Source organism: Tamandua tetradactyla, chromosome 12 (assembly GCF_023851605.1).
Source record: "Tamandua tetradactyla isolate mTamTet1 chromosome 12, mTamTet1.pri, whole genome shotgun sequence".
Classification (NCBI taxonomy): Eukaryota; Metazoa; Chordata; class Mammalia; order Pilosa; family Myrmecophagidae; genus Tamandua; species Tamandua tetradactyla.
In genome coordinates this window covers 19,374,886-19,393,514 of record NC_135338.1, presented here as the reverse complement: position 1 = coordinate 19,393,514, position 18,629 = coordinate 19,374,886, and the positions used below count along the sequence as shown (strand labels likewise).

The 18,629-nt window shown below is 55.3% G+C and overlaps 1 long non-coding RNA gene across 2 annotated transcripts in view; it reads left to right on the top strand.

Moving 5' to 3' along the window:
• The first annotated feature begins 1,533 nt into the window (after positions 1-1,533).
• LOC143651843 (uncharacterized) overlaps positions 1,534-18,629 on the top strand; it is a 72,742-nt gene continuing 55,646 nt past the window's right edge. For both annotated transcript variants that reach the window (XR_013160272.1, XR_013160271.1), the window contains exon 1: positions 1,534-1,684. This is a non-coding gene — a long non-coding RNA (uncharacterized LOC143651843). The remainder of the gene's footprint in view (positions 1,685-18,629) is intronic.

Sequence of the window (18,629 nt, the reverse complement as noted above, 5' to 3'; positions counted from 1 at the left end):
GAAGGAAACATGCCTGGGAACTTTGTCTGGAGCCCGGGGACCCTTTGGCACAAGAAACTTTAGGAAACTTGCTCGATTCAAACACAGATGAACTCTCAAGGGGTCCTCAGTCCCTTCCAGGCTAGTTCACATGGAGAGGGGACCCCAGGTCCAGGAGGCTCCAAACGGAGCTGCGGAAACCTGAGCTGCCGCTCATGAGCTGGGGGCCTCTAGGTGCCTCCGGGATGGCTGGGGGTGGGGGCATTCGTCTCCCTGCACCCGGGTCTGCCACAGATGGGAGCTCTGGAGCCCCCTCAGACACTGTCATAACAAGCCCAGGAGACCTGCCATGGTTTGCAGTTTATTGTAATGTACTCTAAACTGTACAGGAGAGGCCAAGGTGGCCACTGTGGCAGACCCCGAGCGCCCTCCCTCAGCCCCAGGCCTGGCACTAAGCTGCCCCGCACTTTGCATGATAAAGGTGTGCCAAGAAGGGCGTGAAACTTGAACTATAATTTAAAGCTTGCTCGAGAGGCTCTCAGGAGCCTTTATCTGAAAGGGTTCCTTTCTGTGAAGTGAGGACCCTGCCCTCAATTTTGCTTCTTAGAAGTGGGCTCTGAGTCCACCTCTTGGGCTGTCTTTGGGAGTGTGGGGCATCTGTCCGTGGGTACGCCCACGATGGCTGCACCTTCCCTCTCCTGCCTGTCCCAGCACAGCTTGTGTCCACTGTGGGCCAGGAGGCTGGATGCCGGGTTCAGGTCCTCTAGCCGTTACCAGCTGAGTGTGTGTGGGCAGGCCTGTCACCCTATCTGGGCCTCCGGTGGCCCCCAGAGGCCCCTCCTGCTCCAGGGGCCCAGATGGTTGCAGGTTCTCCCCACCCCAGCCCCTCAGGCCAGCATCCCCTAAGCAAGGCCCAAGGCTGAGCCAGGGGGCCCAGGGACACTGAGGTTTGGGGGCTGCCTGCAGAACAGGCATCCTCCCCAGGTTGCACAGGCCAAGGGAGGGTGGGGACACAGCTCTGTGCCCTTCCTGCCAGAAGCCGGAGGGGAAGCCCTTGGTTTGGGCACCTGGAAGGGGCTGGCAGGAGGGCAGTGGAGGAGATGGGCACTGGAAACCACATGGCAGAACGGAGCTAGCTCTTCTGAGTTGTGATAAATCCAGCAGCTGAACGGCCCAACCCTGCCGTCTGGGGCGGGGGGTGGGGGTGGGGGAGGGGTGGGGGCAGGGCACAGGGAGGGCCTTAGATGGGGGAACACGTGTCCTATCAGGTTCCCCCCATCCCTGGGGTGATCCCAGGAAAGCCACACTTCTGAAAGCTTGCTAAAAGCAGCGGGGGTGGGGAGTGGGGGGGCACGGGCCTGAGAGGAAGGTGCCCCTGCCCCCTCCGGGCAGACCCCGCGGTCGGGCCACGCTGCTGGGTGGGTGCTGGCCACGGACTTGGCCGGAGACGGCCCTCCCCCGCCGGCTCCGGCCCCGACCCCCTCCCCGGCGGCGCCACCTGGAGAAGCGGCTGAGGTTTCTGGCTGCTCCCCACCCCCGGCCGGGAGGGGCAGGTCCTGCGCTGCGGCCGGCTGGGTACCCGGCGGGCCTGCGGTCAGGAATGAGGACGGCGCCTCTCCTCCGCCCAGCGCCGGGGCTGCGCTCCCCGACCCGGATCGCGCCTTCCCGCGCCAGCGCGGCCCGCGGAGCGGAGCCCTCGGACGAGGTGAGTGTGGACGCGTCTCCCGGCCCGCGCCCCTCCCCCTCCTCCTCCGCTCTCCCTGGGCCGGGACGACGGCGCCGGCGGGCGCCGGACGAAGTCGGGGTTTGGAGCGGGGACTGGAACGGGGGTGACCCGGCTGCGGCGCCCCCGCCCGATGCCGCAGTCCGAGGCCCCGGACCCCGCGGCCCCTGGTTGGCCCCGCCGGGCCCTCGCGGCGCCCCGCGCTCCTGCCCGTCTCCCCTGACCTCGCCCGGGGTGGGATGTGCAGGCTCCGCGGAGGGGCTCGGCAGGGGTGGCGGGGTCCGCCCGGCCCAGTGCCGTGGGCTGCACCAACCGAGCTGCGGGCCAGTCCCTCCGGGCACTCGCCAAGCGCAGCCCCGGGGCCTGGAGTGGCGTGCCCGCTGGTGGCTCGGAGCCAAGGGGCGCCGGGCAGAGGCTGGGGGCCCCGGCCGGCTTATTCATTGCAGTTCGGAGCAGTCGGATCCCGGGGAGGGCGCGTTGGAGCGAGGCCACCACCACCACCGCCTCTTCCTGGCCGCCCCCCGGAGGCGCTCAGACAGGCAGTGGCAGCGCCAGGTGGGGGTGGGGAGGTCCGTCAGGGCTTCCCGGGCAGCCCCACCCCACCCCCCGCGCCTCTGTCCGCCTGTGTGCCCCCAGCCCGCCCGGTGCGCCCAGGGAGTCGGGCTGGAGGGACCCTTGGGGACGAGGCACCCCACGCGGCAGAGGCCTGAAGAGAAGGCTGGTGGACTCGCGGGACTTTCTGCTGCCACCCAGGCCCTGTCCCCGCCCTCAGCCCGCAGTGCGGGAATTTGGCACACAGAGGGCAGAGGCCCAGGGTGTGGCTGCCAAGTCGTTTGCTAAGGGCGCAGCACTCACTCCTACCGGGCGCAGATTTAACCGGTGCTGGGAACCCTCCAGGGAGAGTGAGAGGCGGCGCCCCCCCTCCCAGCAGGAGCGTTCCACGTGGCAACGCATGGGGAGGCTGAGGATCCCCGAGCTATAGATGGGTGACCCCAGGACCAGAGGCTCGGGAACTGGGCTGGATGGCACAGCTGATGGGGACCCTGGGAGCCACTTTCCTGCTGGCCAAGGTGGCCTCTCCTTGCCCTGCCTGGTCCCACATGGGTGCGGGTGCAGGAGGCCCCTTCTGTGCCCACCGTGACCTGGGCGCCCCACACTGCAGGAGCGAATACCGGCCGCCCTCCACGGGCTTGCGATCTGGTGGAGGCGGTGGATGGAGGGAGATGAGGAGGTAAAATGCTGCCAGGGTGACATGGAGAGAGGGTGCCCTGCACCCAGCCCTGCAGGGCCCAGAACCGCGGGCAGAGGTGCTGAGGCTGGGGCCCTCCGCGCCCCGGAATGGAGAGACGAAGAGGCTGCTGGAGGCAAGCTGCAGGCCTCCTGGGGGGAGATGTAGCCCGGTGTCCTCAGCCTGGGAAGAAGAGGTGCCCCGGGGTAGGAGGCACTGGTGTGTGACTGGGCCCCGGGGTGATGTGGGGGTTGGCAGATCCCAGGATTTCAGGGTGGAAGGACACTTAGCAGTCATGCGCTTCAACCTCATCAGTACTTCAGTCTCCACCAGACCCCCTCTTTGCTTGAATACCTCTAGCAACAGGGAACTCACTCTCTGTTACAGCAGCCCCTGGTCCCCCACTGAAGAGTTATTGAAAGGTTAGAGAGAAAGCTCTGCTTTGGGCTGACCTCAGAGCCCCTCCCTGTGGCCTCTGCAGACCCTGCCCTATCACCCTGCAGCAACACGCCTCACGTCAGCTGTGCTTTTCCACGAGACTGCCTTGGGAGAATGTTAATAGAGAGATTATGTCCCCTTTCCACCTAATCCGCCTGCACCCTGTACCTTCTCCCACCTGACATCTGAGGCCGGGAGGCATCGTGCCACCTCTCCTGGCAGATGTCCACTTGGCCTCTGCCCCTGTCACATTCGGGGGCCAGAATCCAAGCAGAGCAGCAGCCTGGCTCGGGAGAGGCCTGCTCGCAGCCTACTTTCTGGGCCCCTGCCCCACAGAGGATGCCAAAAACACCCACGCTCCTCAGCGTCCCCCGACCTGGGGGCCACCTACAGCCCAGAGTCGTCTAAGCACCCCCCACTCCCCCCGCCCAATTCTGGGTTTGACTCTGGGAGAGCTCAGGCCCCGCCCTCCTCCTCCTTCAGCACAGGGGGATGAGATTGGGGGTGTGCAGGGGGAGAAGAGGGCGCCCCACAAACAGCCGCCCACGTCCATGCAGCCTTCTGGGAGTCATCGAGCACCCCAGACTTGGTTTTCCCAGCAGGAGTGTGGGGAGCCCTTGGCACTGGGGGCTGGGCTGCTGGGTGGGGCCGGCGGTGCCCAGGGCACACTGCTTACCGTGCTTTTACCCTGCAGGGTTTTTTTTTTTTTAAGGAGGGTCAGAACCCAGGGGGTCTGTATGAGGATATAGAAGATGGAAAGCCCTCGGAAGGGTGTAGGACGGTGGTGGGGAAGGCTCCCGGGCCAGCCCCCACCTTTGCTCTGGTGCCAGGTGAGGAGGGGTCATGGAACAGGTGCTCCCCCACCCCCTGCTTGGGATCCAGCCTGGTGGTCCTCGTGCCCCCCTCCCACACCCTCTACCTGTGACCTCCTGTGCAGGACGGCCACCTCCCGGCCCCTCCTCCAGGGTCCTGCCTGCCCCGCAGGAGTGGCCTCCCCTGCCATGCCCTCACCGCCCTTTCTGTGCTTAGCTGCGTCAGCCCCCCACCCCTCGAAACCAGGCCCCACTCAGACCCCGTCCTGCCACGCCGGCCCAGTCACGGCCCTCAGAGCCTGGCCAGATGACCCAGGGTGCCCTTCTAGGGGTCCAGGCCTGGTCTGCTCAGGGGACAGGCCACCCTCTCCCAGGCAGCTCCATCGGCAAGTTGCTCTGCCCTACCTGTCACCAGGGCTCCCGGAAAGAGGCCAGTTGCATCCTGTGATGGAGCTGAGCCAAGACAGACCAGTCACAGCTGGGTGGGGTCGGCCCAGTAGTCCCCCAGCATTCTGGAACACCCGGGAGTGGCCCGAGGCCTGTGTCTTGGGCCTCTCTCTCCCTGGTTTATCCTCATCATTCGCCGTGATGGCCATGGCAGCGGATCTGTCCTCAGGGGCTGACCAAGGTCCATACTTATGTCACACCTTTAGGACCCTCCGTTTCTCTGGGTGGCAGGAAAAGTGGGCTTTTGACCACAGCTGTGCCTGGGCAATGGCGCAGGTTGTTCACAGTGCCAGGATGCCCAGCCCATGCTCTGGCCACCTGAAGGTGCCCGCGGTGCTCCTCATGGCCCTGTTCACATGTGAGCCCACCCTGGTGCCCGAGAACTCTGTGCCACCTGGTCACATGTGCCCACGGTGTCCCCAGGAGCCCAGAGACCCAGGCGGCCTTCACATCCATCAGGTGCTCATGACCATCCAGCACCCACTCGGCATTCGTCTGGGGCATGGCAGTCTCCTGGCTTCCCCTGGCCTGGGGGTGCCAAGGCAGCTTTGGGGAGGGTGGGAGGCAAGGAGGCCAAAAGGGCAGGGACCCACCCCACGGGGCTTGGGGACCCTGGAGCCTGGCTGCAGTCAGCACAGCTAGTTCCTGCATCCTGGTGCTCCCAAAGGCTCATGAACCCCCTTGCCTGGTCGACTTGCCATGGCCTATCTGAGACCCCAACAGCCAGAAGGGGAGACCAGCAGCTCCATCAGTGGCATCCAGCCATAGGCTGTGTGCTTGGCACCCACCTCAATTCTCACTGCTGCTGAAGCAGCTGTGGGGAATGACGTCATTTTTGGGCTTTGGAGAGGAAGATTCCAAACATAAGTTCTGTCTGTGGCCTACCGTAGGCAGTCAGAGAGTGGTGAGGAGCAGAACTGTGGGGCTTACCTGGGACCCCCACCCCACCCTGCCTTCCCTTTCGCCCAGATCTTGAAGCAAGGGGTCAGCATTGCCTGCTGCTGGGGACCCAGGGACCAAGGCTCCTCTGATCCCTTCTGGCTGGGTGGCCCTTCTTTGCTTCCCTGCCCCCCACTCTCACCCCTCCCAGGTTGGGGCGGGTGAAGCCCCCTGAGTAAAGTACAATGGCCTGGAAACAGCTGTGTGTCCCAGCGAGGCTGTGGGGAGGCTGAGGGAGCATGGATGGATGGATGAGTGAATGGATGGATGGGTGGATGGATGGATGGGTGGATGGATGGATGGGTGGATGGATGGATGGATGGATGGATGGACAGACAGATTGATGGACAGACAGATCGATGGATGAATGGATAGATGGATGGATAATTATGGACAGATGGATGGACAGACAGGTGGATGGATGGATGAATCGATGGACAGGCAAATGGATGGATGGATGATGATGGATGGATGGATGGACAGACGGATGGATGGATGGACAGACAGATGGATGGATGGACAGATGGATGGATGGACAGACAGACGGGTGGATGGATGGATGGATGGATGAACAAGTAGATGGGGGAGCAGACAAGAGTAGGTGAACAGGCCAATGTAGGTGTGCTGTGCTCCAGCTGCTTCCCCATCCTCGGCCCCTCCTGGTGGCCCTGGGAGTCAGCTGCTGGATGGGGGTCATGCTGTCCCCTGGCTGCCCACTCCCAGCCTCCATGCTGAGCCGACATCCCTGCCAGGGGCCAAGCAGAGACCACATTCATAAATGGCCAAGGAGGCTCTCACACACCCTGGCATGGACATGGCTACCTGCCATGTCCCCACGCAGCTTATTCCTCATTCCTCCTAGGCTGAGGGTAAACAGGGACCTTCCAGGTGGTATCCTGGGGAAGCAACACTGGGTGTCTCCATGTTCCCGGGAGGGGTGGGCTGGCAGCCAGCTTGCAGGGCTCAGATGCATGCCAGGGGAGGCGGGGGCCACCTGGGGGCACAGGCCTGTCCTGGAGACCACGGTGTGCTGGGCACACATGGGGTCCTCGGCGACCAGCCTCATCCCAGTCACATGATGAAACCTGAAACTATTTTTTTTGAAAGATGTCATATGTTGTAAATTCACCATTTGCAAGTGAACAATTCGGTGGGTTTTAGTCTGTCCACATGATTGCACAGCCATCACCACCATCTAATTCCAGAACATTTTCATCACCCCAAAAGGATTGGGGTTGCCTCCCTGTCCCCTACCCCAGCAGCTGCCCACTGCCCCTAGCTCTATGGATTAACCTCTCCTGGGTCCCCACACCAAGGGGCTCTGGCTTCTTTCCCACATTGCAGTGTCTTGGAAGTTGCCTGCATGGATGCATGGGCTTTTTCAGTGCTGAGTAATATTTCCCTGCCGCCGCCCCTCATCTGCTCATCACTTGTCCACGGATGGGCTTTGGTTGTTCCCACCTTTGGCTGCCATGGACACCGAGTCCCAGCCATATGTGGATGCACATTTCCACCTGGCATGGGGGTTTGCCTGCAGGCACATTGCCAGCTCCCCGGGGGCCCCCACAGGAGGATCTCATTTCCCACCCCCTCTAGCAGCCTGGAGGGCTGGGGGCCTCTGCAACCTCCTGGTGACAGGGAGATGGGCCTGGGGAGGTCACAGTGCTCCCGTGGGCTCACAGGATGGGACGTCCAGGCACGTGCAGGCCTGGGCCCTGCACAGAGGTTCCCTGCTGCCCACCCCGTCCTGAGTGGGCTCACAGCCGCTGTCTGCCAGGCGCCGGGCATGGGCAGCTCCTAACCATGCTCCCTGCAAGGGCCGCCCCCTGTCTCTCTCCCAGCCCCCCTTTATGAAGGGGAAGCCAGGTCCCCATGGGAAGGACCCCGCTACCCGCCTAAAATGAACGCTCAATCCTGCTCCCTGCCCTCCCCCTCTGCCAGGTGATGTGGGCAGAGAGCAAGAATCAATGGAACACTCATCCCAGGAGGCCCCATGGCCCACCACAGGGGCTGCTGGAGGGCAGGCCACGTCCTCAGCTCTAGAATGCTCAGAGCCACCCGCTGTCCCCACCGCCCACACACTCACCCACACCTGCGCACTGCTTCACACCCACGTCCCTCCATGCCCTTCACTGGGCATTTCCCATCTCAGATCCCTGGGCCTTTCCTCCCTTCCACTAGGTCTCCACTCAGATGTCACCTCCTCCAAGCAGCCACCATGGTGGATGACATGGTCACCATCGAGGCCGTGGGAGGATGCTCTGATAAGAGGACTGCACCAATGGCTGGCAGCAGAGGGAGGGTGCGGAGAAGATTTAAAACTCGAATTTCAGTGCCAAATATGTTGCTTGGTCTTCTGCATAAACTCAGAATGTCTGAAAAGCCTGAGGTGGGACAGCAGGTGGTAAGCCTTCAGATTCCTGCATATCCGAAAATGTATTTCTTCCTTCTCTATTGGGGTGACAGTTTGGTAGGGTATAATTGCAGGAGCAAGCCGCGTGCTCCACTGCCTCTTCACATCCCATTTCCAGTGAGAACATTGATCGATTTCTCATTCTTTTGTATTGTTTTTTGTTTTCTAAAAGGCTTTCAACATTTGTTTTTATTCTCTGGGTCCTGACAGTCACTGGGAAGTTTCCCCATGTGATCTTTAGGTTTGGTTTGTACAGCTCAGAGCTCAGTGGCCCTTTCAGACTGATGACAAGTGTCTCTTTGGTCCTGGGGGATTCTCAAACCTCGTTTTTGGAAATTGCCTCCCCTCTGTCCTGACTCCCAGTGATCTCTGTCTGGCGAGCCATGCTCCCCTCCTTCGGATTTCTTTGCACTGCATGTGTGCCGGGAGAACTTCTTCACCCATCTTCCAGGTCAGCAGTGTTTATTCTGCAGTGCAAATGAACTCTTGAGTTTTTATCTCAACAATTGCTCTTTTCACATTCAAGACCTCCATCTGGTCCTTTGCCCTAAATGCCTGTTCAGTCTCATGGCTGAGACCTCCCCTGGCCTTTTGGAGAAGAATAATTACAGCCACGTTGAAAACCCACTCTACTTAAGGGCCTAATAACTCTGCTTCCTTCAGTGTCAGTTCTTCCATTTCTGAGCCTGGACTGGCTCTGCCATCACTGAAAGGACCCTCCTGTTGGGGCGCCTGCCTGGTTGCCATGTAATGGGGAGGGGGCTGGCTGTCCTCTCTGGGGTGCTTTTGGGCTGTGACTTCCTCTACCTGCTGTCACTTGTTTCTGGATTTCAGGGAAAGAGGGCACCTCCCAGTCCTGTGTCCAGTGTGTACGTGTGTGTGTCTGCATGTGTGTGTGTGTATTCTCTCATTCAAAGGCACTTGGGAGAGGAGGGATTATGGTATGGGTGCATTTGGGCATCTTGAATCAGAAGCAATTCCAAGGGCAGATTAAAACCCTTCTCTGGGACTGAGCTGGCCCCTAATGAGCTGACCCATCACAGCCTGACGGCAGGCTGGGAGAAGGCATCAGGGTCCCTTCAGGACAGATGAACCTGTCCTGGGTCTCTCAGGCCATGGCACGCCTGGCTTACGGCCACCCTCACACCATGCGCCTGCCCGGTGCCACCCGGCCCTTGGCAGAGGTGCAGCCTCCTTTCGTCCAAAAGCACCACCTTGCCAAGAAGCCCCAGTGGGCCTGGCACTAGGGTCTGGCTCGGGGCTCAGGAGGCATGGCCCGGCCAGAGGGTGGACTGTCACCAGTTGTGGGCACCATGGCATGGGGGGAGGACAGTGGTGTTGGGGAGGGGCGGCATTGAGAACTTAACATGGGGGAAGGGTAAAGCATGGGGCTGCGATGTGGGGTAGCAGTGGCAGCAGTGGGAAGGGCGGCGTTGTGGGGGCAGCAGTATGGGTCCGGTGTGGGGCTGCAGGTGCCTATCCCCCCACCATGCCCACCAGGCCGGAGGCAGCTGGGCGTGCCCACATCTGTGGGGCTGTTGAGAAAAGGCAGAATCTGTGTTTTTTATGCAAAACCGCCTGTGCTGAAACGTTGGCACTAATTTTAAGAAGTCTAAAACACCCAACACAGTGCTTTTGACCCTGTGCAGGCTGGACTTGCAGCCCTGAGTCAGAGCTGTGGCTAGAAACACAAGTGCAGGTGACAACGGAAATTTTAATTGTTCTGTGGAAAAGAGCAAATGTGAGTTAATTTATTTAACACGGCTTATCCACAGCAGGGTGTGTCTGACTCAGTGCACAGCTTCACGCCCAGACCTGTGAGCTCCTGGTGTCACACCTGCCTCTGCACTCTTGATCTCTCTGTGCCTTCAGTTGGGGAGCCCCTGACGCCCCCCAGCAAGTCCCCCACCCTTGAGAGGCTTCTTGCCCCACTCTCCCTGGGAAGCCGTGCTCACCACTACAGCCCATGCCAGCCTATTCTTTCCCCGAGAACCTGACAGGGTCTGGCCCCCATCAGAGCTCCTTGCAGGCTGGCCAATTCATGGGACCCCTGGCCTCACCCAGGTCTGTGCATCACTGGGGTGGGGCCCGCAGCTCCACAGGACCCCTAGCAATTTTCACCCACATTAAAGTCAGCGGTGCTCTTATTTACTCTCTCTCACCTTCCACCCCCAAATGTTGTGTCTTAGGCACACTGGATGACAACCGTGCCTGAAACACACCCTCCCTTGCTCACTATAACATACCCTCCCCATCCTATTTTCTGTCATTGGGATGCCTGGAAACTCCTATTCATCCTTCAAAACCCATGTCCAGCACAGTTGTCTTTCTTCCTCCTGAGGCCGCATAGCCCCCTCCACTCTGGACTTGCACTGCTCCTATTTTAACTCCTCCATCCATGCTTCACCTCCTATCTGAAGCCTCCTGTGGCCTGGACACCATAGGGTCTCAAGGCTGTGTCATATCCCCGAGCTCCGGAGCTGGGGCCTAGCTCTGGCACAGGAGGGGCCTGGAGCATGGGGTGGAAGGGCTTCGGAGTGCAGGGCTGGGCCAGTCCCTCTATAATCTCAGTAAACATCAGCTGCAGGGCCTGGCAGGAAGCTGACCTCATGGGCAGCCTTGGGCTGGCAACTGTGCCCATCTGTAAATACGCTTTAAATGTAGACCAGCCCGCACGCATCCCTGCTACGCCTGCCTGGGTCTCCCAGTGGAATAGAGGCAGCCAGTGGCCTCCCGACCTGCTGTGCCATCATTCACGGGACAGGGAGCATGCCCTGCCCAAGGTCTGCTGGGTGCCCGCGGGGTCCAGTTGTTACTTGAGCATGTGCCAGCCTTCCCAGTGCCCAGAGCTGCATTTAGCTCTGGGAAAGGCTCCCTGTACTGACAGCTGTTTTTCTTGGACGTCTAGGCTACATTTATGCCAGTGGCTGCCTAGGGAATAATTAAAGCCTGGAGATCCCTGCCATTGACACTGGGTGCTGGGACCACCAATTCACCAGGGTAGGCACAGCCCAGAAGACCGTTAGCCAACAAGCTAAAGGGGACATCTCCGTAGCCGCTCAGGGCAAGGCCACTGGGAGGGGGCTCGGGGGAGGTCAGCCATTTAGCTGGGCACTTGCCATGGGAGTTTAGGGCCCTGTGCCTTGGTTTCCCCCTCTGCACCTCCCGGGTGGTGGTGAGGACCCGCATAGCAATCCATCTGGGAGTGTTTGCTCCCGGGGCCCCAGTGCTGGTGGCTGCAGTGGCTGTGACTGAAAGCGGAGTGGAAGCTGCCGGCACTCATTGGGGAGGGTGAGTGGGGCACCCATGGGGCAGGCATTGGGGGGCCTCGTACCCCCCAGGCCACAGCCCAGACCAGCGCTGCCCCAGGGAGCACGGGATGCCGGCAGTGTCATCTCAGGGTGCCCCGCAGCCACGTGCAAACGAGCAATGGGTGTGTTTAGTGAGACAGCCTTTAACCAACATATCCAAATAGTCTCCTTCCCACATGCAATCAGTATTTCTGACAGTGTGGCATCTTACATTCATGTTTTGGGGCCCAGTCCTGGCAGCTGAGGTGTGTGGCAAGGAGGTGGGCACCCGGGAGCTTGGGCAGTGGGGGACCCTGCCCAGGTACAGTGGACATGTGTGTCGGCACCAGCTGCTGCGTGTCCTGCATCACGCCCCCATTGCCTGGTGAACTGTTTCAGTGCAGCGTGTCCTGCTGCTGACATGTCCAGTTAGCTCATGCACGAAAAACCAGCCCACGGTGGTGCCGGGTCACATCCCCGGGACCAACCCTCCCTACAGACAGAATTTCCCTCATCCTTCGGGGCCAGTGGACTGGCCGCCTCCCTGCTCTGTTCCTGCAGCCACCTTGTCTCACTTTGCCGCAGCACTGCTGTCAAATTAGAGCCGGTAGAGAAGGTGGCGGAGGGCAGGCCCCAGCCCCTGGTAGGCTCCCTGTGGGCAGAGGACTGGCCAGGGCCTGGTGCCCACTGGGTGCCACCAACCTCCCGCTTGACTCAGAGGCCAGGGCCACCGATGGGCCTGTGGGGTGCACTGGGCGAGCCATATCGTGTGCTCTTGGCAGGACAGAGTGGATACATCGTGGAGAAGGCCACAAGCAGGCCAGGTCGTGAGTTGCAGGGTCAGGGGTCAGCGGTCGCTGGGCTCAGGCGACAAAGACCTTGGTGCTGAGGGGAGGGCCTTGGGCTTTGCAGCCATCCTGGTGGCCACCAGGGTTACAACCAGGAGAGTGTGGAGAGACGGGAGGGCAGAAGGCTCATGGCCGCCAGGTCAGGGTCAGGGTCAGGGTCAAGGCTGTCACGGCTATCTGAGGTGCTGGCCTCCCTGCTCAGGCCCGAGGAGGAGGCGAGGCTGGGTGATTCGGCGCCCCGTGCCCCTGCGTATAGGAGGGAGCAACGAGAGAGGCCAGACATGCCTTGTGCTCTTCCTGCAGGCCCCAGGCAGCATCCTGGAAAACAGTTTGGCAATTCCATAGAAAGTCAAACAGGATTACCCTACGGTCCGGCCACCTGGAGCCTGTGGGCTCAATGCCGCCTGGGGCTTGCAGGCTGCAGCTTCCCTGCAGGCCCCGGGTGGCTGGGTGCCCCGCACCACACCCGCCCCAGAGGCTCAGGGAGGTCCCCACCTGTGGGTTGGAGCCGCGAGCCCTGCTGCTCAGCTGCCCTGTACCATGGGCAGGGTCCTCCCCAGAAGTCTCCGTGGATGGGGCAGAGGTGTTGGTCTCAGCTCAGGCAGCCCCACACCTGTCCAGCCGCAGCACCCTTTCCGGGAGCCACCGGTGCAGACCCCAGACCCCCACCTCTCCTTGACTACTCTCAGTACCCAGAGAGAGGCACAGCATTGTGCTCGATGTCTTCCTGACAGGCAGGAGCTATGCACCCACCTCTCCATCCCCACTTGGTCCCTGCAGCTCCGGCAGTGGCTCCGGCCACCCTGCACCCCCAGCCCCCCTTCACTCCTCGGGCTTTGCCTGTTTCAGAGGGCGGGGGAGAAGGGGGGTGAGGGCAGTGCACAGGGACAGGCATGTCTGTGTGTGAGGGAGAGGGCATGCACATGTGCAGGTGTGTGTGCGTATGTGTAGGTGTGTGCACATCATGTGTGCAAATATATGTGTACAACTGTGCATGCATGTCATATGTGTGTGTGTGTACAGGTGCAGGACTTTGTGTCTGTGTGTGGGTGTTACATGTGCATGAGTAGGTGTGCACGTACATCTGCGGGCCTGGTGAGAGTGTGCATGTGCCTGCATGTGCATTGGTGTGTGATAAAAACAGATGTGTCCATGTGACAGTGTTTGTGTATCTAAGAATGTGCTGTTTGTGAGAGTGTGTGGTTGTACGTGTGTGTGTCTCTATCAGATTGCTTTTTTTATAATTTATTTATTCTTAATTGTGGTAAAATATACAAAATATAAAAATCATTTTTCACCATTTTAAGTGGACAGTTCTTTGACAGGAAGTATATCAACAACCCGTGGACCTGTCACTACTCTTTCCAGACTGTTTTCATCATCCTAAACTGAAACTCATTCTCCTTTAGCCATGACTCCCCATCCCCACCTCCCACCACCCAAGCTAATCACCAATCCACTCTCCAGCTCTCTGAATTTGCTTATTCTAAGCATTCGTACAAGAGACATCATACAGTATTCATCATTTTGCGTCTGCCTTATTTCATTCACCATAATGTCCTTAAGCTTCTCCCGTGTCGTAGCACTTAGCACAATGACTTTCCGTTTCACAGCTGAATAGTGTCCTGCCATATGGAGCCACTGCGTTTTGTTTATCCACTCATCAGTTGATGGAAACTTGGGGTGCTCCCATCTTTTGGCTGCTGTGAATAATGCTTTTTAGGCCCTGCTTTCAGTTTTTTTTTGGGTATGTACCTAACCGTAGGGTGGCCAGGCCATAGGGTAATTCTGTTTGACTTTCTATGGAATTACCAAACTGTTTTCCACAGTGGCTGCACATCTAAGATTTCCACCAGCAATGCACAAGTAATGTTCCTATTTCTCCACATCTTCACCCAAACTTATGCTCCATTTTACAATAATAGCCATCCCAGTGGCAGTGAAGTGGTATCTCATTGTAACTTTAATTTGCATTTCTTTAATGGCTAGTTATGTTAAGCATCTGCTCATAAACTTAATGACCACAGAATATCTTCTTAGAGAAATATCTATTCAAATCCTTGGCTCATTTTCAGTTGGGTTGTGTGTCTTCTTGTGTTGAGTTGTAGGAGCTCTTTATATATTCAGGACATTAAACCCTTGTCAGACACATGGTACGCCAGTTTGAAAGTATGATGTACCCTTTAAAAGCCATGTTTTAATCCTGACCCAATCTTGGGGGCCAGACCTGTTGTTTAAGGTAGGAAACCTTGATTGTATTGTTTCCATGGCGATATGGCACACCCAGCTCTGGGTGTGGCCTTTTAATTAGATGGAGTTGTGACCCTGCCCACTCAAGGAGGGTCTTGATTAGTTGACTAGATTCCTTCAAAAAAGGAAATATTTCAGAGAAACCTCAGATGGAGAGGCTTGAAAAGCAGCTGCTTCAGAACTGACAGAGACACAGATGTTGGGAGATGCTTTGAGTGCCGACAGGGGAGATGCTTTGAGTGCCAACAGAGCAGATGCCTAGACATGGGCAGAGCCCAGCAGATGTTGCCACGTGCCTTTCCATGAGATGCTAGGGAAGCCAGAACCTGGAGAGAGCCAAGGGAAGCCAAGAGATGGAACTCAGCCCAGGAGAAGCAAAGTGAGGAGCCCCCACAGGAAACAAAAGCGGAGAGCAAGGGAGCCCAGAAGCAAGGGACCAGAAGATGCCAGCCACGCACCTTCCCAGCTGACAGAGGGGTTCTGGATGGCATCAGCCCTTTGTAAGTGAAGGTAACCTCTTGTTGGTGCCTTAATTTGGACATTTTCACAGCCTTAGAACTGTGAACTTGTAATGCAATAAACTCCCTTTTTAAAAGCCATTCCATTTTTGGTATATCGCAGCTTCAGCAAACCAAAACACAGGGTTTTCAAATTTGTTGCCTCTTTTGTAGCTTGTCTTTTCACTGTCTTGATGATGTCCTTTGGTTGCACAAAAGTTTTGAATTTTGACAAAGTTCGTTTATCTATTTTTTATTTTGTTGCCCATGTTTTTGGTGTAAAATGGTATGAAATCTAAATATTCATTGCATACAACAAGGTCCTGAAGATATTTCCCTATGTTTTCTTACAATATTGTATAGTATTAGCTCTTATATTCAGGTTTTTGAGCCATTTTGAAACAAATTTTGTATATGGTGAGAAGTAGGAGTCCACGTTCGCTCTATTGCATGTGGATGTCCAGTTGTCCCAGCACCATTTGTTGAAAAGACTGCTCTTTCCCCATTAAATGGATTTGGCTCTCTTGTTGAAAATCAATTGCCTGTAAATGTGTGCACTTATCTCTGGACTCTGAATTCTAGTCCATTGGTTAGATGTCCATCCTTATGCCAGCACCACACTGATTTAATTACTGTAAATTGATAGTAAGTTTTGAAATCAGGAAGTGTGAATCCTCCAATCCAGTACTTTTTCAAGAGTATTTTGGCTATTCTGGGCCCTATGAAATTTGACATGAATTTGAAGCTCATCTTTTCTATTTCTGAAAAAGAAGGCTGCTGAAATTTTGATAGGGATTGCATCGAATGTGTATATTTCCTTAAAGAATATTAACATTTTAACAATATTAAATTTTCAATGCATGAATGCATGATATCTTTCCATTTATTTAGGAGTTCTTTAATTTCTTTCAGCAATGTTTTATAGTTTTCCAGTGTATAAGTCTACACCTTGGTTGAATTTCTTCCTGATATTTTATTCTTTTAGATGCTATTTAAATGGGATTGGTTTCTCGATTTCCTTTTTAGATTGTTCATTACTGGTTTAAAGCTGAAAACATGTTCTTGAATCTAATGCATGCCTGTGGGTGTTGGATTTTGCCACATGCATTTTCTGCATCAATTGAGATGATTATGATTGTTTTTTTCCTTTGTTCTATTCATGTGGTGTATTAAATTGATTGATTTTCTTATGTTGAACTATTTTTGCATTCCAGGAATAAATCCCACTTGTTCATGGTAATGAATCCCTTTAATGGACTGTTGGATTTGGTTTGCCAACATTTTCTTGAGGATTTTTGCATCTATATTCATAAGGGATATTGGTCTATAATTTCCTTTCCTTGTAGTATCTTTATCTAACTTTGTTATCAAGGTCATGCTGGCCTTATTGAAAGAGTTAGGAAGTGTTCCCTCCTCTTCTGCTTTTTTTGGAAGAGTTTGTGAAGACTTGCATTAAATCTCCCTTAAATGTTTTGTAAAATTCAACAGTGAAGTCACCAAGTCCTGGACATTTCTTTGTTAGGTTTTTAATTACTGACTCGATCTGTCTTTACTTGTTATGTATCTGTTGTTCTATTTCTTTTTGCATAAGATTATGTAATTTGTATGTTTCAATAAATTTGCCTATTTCATCCAACTTTTCTAATTTGTTGACATATAATTATTCATAGTACCCTCTTATAATATTTTTATTTCTGTAAGTTCAGTAGTAATGTCCCCAGTTTCAGTCCTGATTTTAGTTATTTGTGTCCTTTCTCACTGTCTCTTTGTCAGTTTGGTTACAGGTTTGTTGATTTATGGATCTGTTCAAAAACCAATTTTTGATTTTATTGAGTCTATCAATTTTTTTCTATTCTCTTTTTCATTTCTCTTTGCCCTAATTTTACTATTTCCTTCTACTAATTTTGGTTTTGGTTTGCTCTTCTTTATCTAGTTTCTTTAGGTGTGAAGTTAAGTTATTGACTTATAACTTTTGTTCTTTTTAATGTAGGTGTTTAGTGCTGTAAATTTCTCTCTGAGCATCTTTCACTGAATCCCATGTTGTGTCTTCATTTTCATTCATCACAAGATATTTACAAGTATCCCTTGTGATTTCTTCTTTGACCCATTGGTTGTTTAATAGTGTGTTGTTTAATTTCCAGAGATTTATAAATTTTCCAGTCTCCTGTTATCAATGTCCAGCTTTATTCTGTTGTGATATGAGAAATTACTTTGTACAATTTCAATATTTTAAAATTTATTAAGGTTTGATTTGTGGCCTAACATGTGGTCTATCCTGGGAAATGTCTGTGATGCCCTGGGGAAGAGTGTGTGTTCTCTGTCATTGGGCGGAGCGCTCTGTACACGTCGGTTAGGGCTTTATTGATCCTCTATTTAGATACGCTGCTCTATTATTGAATTTCCAACCATTCTTATAAAACTATTTCTCCCTTAAATTCCCATTTTTACATCATATATTTGGGGCTCTGTTGTGAGGCACATGTATGTTTATAATCATATCTTCTTGCTGGATTGAAACGTTCATTGACCTATAATATCCTTGCTTCGTATAATATTTTTGACTTAAAGTGCACTTTGTCTGACAATAATATAGCCATCCTAGCTCTCTTATGATTACTGTTTTCATGGCATAGTTCTTTCCACCCTTTTACTTGCAACCTGTTTGTGTCTTTGCTTGTGTGTGTCTGTGTGAGGATCTGTGTGTGTGTGCATCCATGTGTGTCTGTGCATGTACTTGTGTTTTCAAGTGTGTAAATGCATGCCCATGTGTGTTCATGTGTGTCTTTGTTGTCTGAGCATGTCCATGCGTGCCTGTGCATGTCCCTGTGTGTCTGAGCATGTCTGTGTGTGCTTGTGCAAGTCTGAGTGTGTCTGGGCCCACACTCTTGGGAGATGTGGCAGTTGCAAGCAGAGGTTCCAAGGCAGAGAACCCGCCACCCCATATCTCACCTGGCACCTGAGTGTCACACTGTGGACATGGAGGCAGAAAAAGGACTCCTGCCTTGTTGGGTTTCTGTAAATGTGAAATGAGACCTCCTTCTAGAGCACCCTAAGTGCTTGGTCTGGAAGGCGAATGAAGCGTCTCCTTTCAGGTCTCTGCCTTCCCTCACTGTCCCCATTGCCCCCCACCCTGAGGACCTGTCCCCTACCAGGGCTTCTCGTCCCGGGGTATGACAGGATAGCGTGGACCCTGCAGGGACTCCCATCAGCAGCCCCAAATGAGGTGGGCCCTGGCCCCCTGTCCAGACGGCCAGCAGTGATGGACACAGCATCTGCGTGTGCTGACCTCTGGGTGAGAGCTCCCTGACCTCACAGCGGCTCAGAACGGCTCAACCATGTCAACCAGCAAATGCACCCCCACCACGCCTCAAAGGTGCAGGCACCAAATGCATGAAAGGAGAAGGGGCACTACCACTGCAGGTCCAGGGGACCCCTGGGAAGAGGAGGGGCAATCCTGAGCATGGGTGGGTCGTAGGTGAAGGTGTGACCTGGGGAGCCACCTGGCCCCATGTGAGAGCCCTGGGATAGCCTTGGCAGGTCATAGAGGACCCCACATTCTGTGGCTGGAGGGCTGGGGGCTGGGGGCTGGGGGATTCTGGTGCTGCCATTGGGGTCCGTCCTCCTGGCAGAAGGACCAAGTGTCCTGGCATCACCACAGGGCCCAGGGCCCACTCCTGCCTCCCTGTCTGATACCCCACTCCCTGACACCTGTCCGCTTTTCCACCTGTAACAGGGGTTACCCTGTGGGTACATATACGCGGCCGT